Raw genomic sequence first — 2,050 nt, 5'->3', positions numbered from 1 at the left:
TTCGCTTGTAGCCTGTGCAAAACAACGTGTCAATTAGGCCCCTCATCATCATCATCATCATCATATAATAATAATAATAATGTTGTCAATAATAACAAAAGAACGTGTTAATTAGGCCCTTAATAATCATAATAATAACAACAGTAACAAAAGAACATGTCAATTAGGCCCCTCATAATAATAATAGTGTCAATAATAACAAAAGAACATGTCAATTAGGCCCCTCATAATGATGATAATAATAATAATAATAACAAAAGAACATGTCAATTAGGGCCTTCATAATAATAATAATAATAATAATAATAAAAGAACATGTCAATTAGGGCCTTCATAATAATAATAATAATAGAATCAATCATAACAAAAGAACATGTCAATTAGTCCCCTTATAATAACAATAATAATAATAACAAAAGAACATGTCAATTAGGTCCTTCATAATAATAATAATATCAGTAGTATCAATAAGAAAAACAGCAAAACAAGAACAATTGTTGTTGTTGTTGTTGTTTTGCTGCTGTTATTGTCACTGGTGAGAGAGGCATCATTGCCGGTCTGGGAAGGAGCACAAGGTAAAGTTCTTGAAGTGCCACGCATGCAATATGCCTCGGGAAAGGGAGCTTTACACCATATCATAGCAAACAATATATTTTAAACAAACAAACAAACCCCAAAGAGCAAAGCAGGCAGGTTGGGAAGACTGGAATGAATGGGAATAATCATGAGTGAGAAATTTGTGGTGTTTTGCTGAAGCAAGGGGAGCCACATCCTGCTGGGGAAAAACGACCTTAAAACCGTTTTTCCCAATGAAAGAAGCCCTGCAAATGCATTTAAATTTTGGAAGGTGCCCCAAGTATTTTACTGTGTGCAATAGGTAAGTAACTTTAAGGCAGGGAGTTCAAATCCAGGTGTGGGCAAGTGGTCTTTAGTCTCAGTTTGTGGCCCCGGTTGGGTTTTTGACAGAACAAGGAGCAATGGGCCTAAGTTGCCTCAAGGAAAGTTGAGGCTGGATATTAGGAAAAACTCTCTCACTAGGAGGGTAGTAAAATATTAGAAAAGGGTCCCGAGAGAGGTGGTGGACTCTCCATCCTTGGAGGTTTTGAAGCCCCGGGTTCATAGATTCATAGATGTTAGGGTCGGAAGGGACCTCAATAGATCATCGAGTCCGACCCCCTGCGTAGGCAGGAAAGAGGGCTGGGTTCAGGTGACCCCAGCCAGATGCCTATCTAACCTCCTCTTGAAGACCCCCAGGGTAGGGGAGAGCACCACCTCCCTAAGACAAAGCCTTGCCTGGGACGATGTAGTTGGGGCTGGTCGTGCTTGGAGCAGGGCTTGGACTGGATGTGAGCTCTGAGGGTCCCTTCCCGCATTGTCTGAGAGTCTATAACTGCTGTGCAGGTGTAGGGAAGGGGAGGAATAAAACCAGAGAAGTCTGCCTGCCAAATCTAGGGTGTGACACTCCCACGTTTCATTTGTATTGATTGTTCTGCGTTTTTCCCATGCGTCTCTCCCTAGTGACGAATGGCTCCTGTTTGCCTGCGTTAGTGACACTTTTAACATCTCACCTGTCATTTTCCTTTCAGATACCCCCCCATATCAATCGTCCTTATCTGCCAGCTTCAGCCAGGAGATTCTCCAGGAGGGCTGTTGACTTTGTGACAACGCATTTTAAATCAATGACATGTTGAGAAAGAACATGTTGTTTTAGACGGCCTCAAGTCGCAGACCGAACCCCGTTATCGCCCTGACGTGTTTGCGGCCTGCCATCCCCGTTGGGCTTCACGAGGTGGGCTGCGACGCCTCCCAAGCGAAGCTGAACCCAGCACAAATCTTCGCGGGGGGGAAGGCCCGGCGGCCCCTGGGGGGAAAACGAGCGCTGCAAGGAGCGCGTGGCTGCTGGGGTCGGTTTGCTGCGCCGCGCCCCGCCCGCTCGCTCGCACCACGGGGCTTCCTGCACGTGCGGGGCGGGAGCCCGGAACCTTTGTGCCGCGGGCCCCGTTTCCGGCCGGAGCGGGCGGTCCCTTCCGGGCCCGGCGCGATGGCGCTG

At 46.6% G+C, this 2,050-nt stretch overlaps 1 protein-coding gene across 8 annotated transcripts in view; it reads right to left on the bottom strand.

Annotated features, from left to right (window-relative positions):
• Positions 1 to 1,993, bottom strand: part of NCOR1 (nuclear receptor corepressor 1) — a 98,204-nt gene extending 96,211 nt beyond the window's left edge. For 3 of the 8 annotated variants that reach the window (XM_025214859.1, XM_025214862.1, XM_025214863.1), the window contains exon 1: positions 1,569 to 1,991. The gene's annotated coding sequence lies outside the window, so the exon portion shown is untranslated. Of the gene's footprint in view, positions 1 to 1,568 lie in introns of all 8 variants that reach the window. The other 5 variants (XM_025214858.1, XM_025214860.1, XM_025214861.1 and 2 more) reach the window with 4 other exon arrangements.
• Between the last annotated feature and the right edge of the window lie 57 nt (positions 1,994 to 2,050).

The sequence above is a fragment of the Alligator sinensis genome, unplaced genomic scaffold, assembly GCF_000455745.1.
Source record: "Alligator sinensis unplaced genomic scaffold, ASM45574v1 scaffold1801_1, whole genome shotgun sequence".
NCBI lineage: Eukaryota > Metazoa > Chordata > Crocodylia > Alligatoridae > Alligator > Alligator sinensis.
This window is presented reverse-complemented; position numbering and strand designations above follow the sequence as displayed.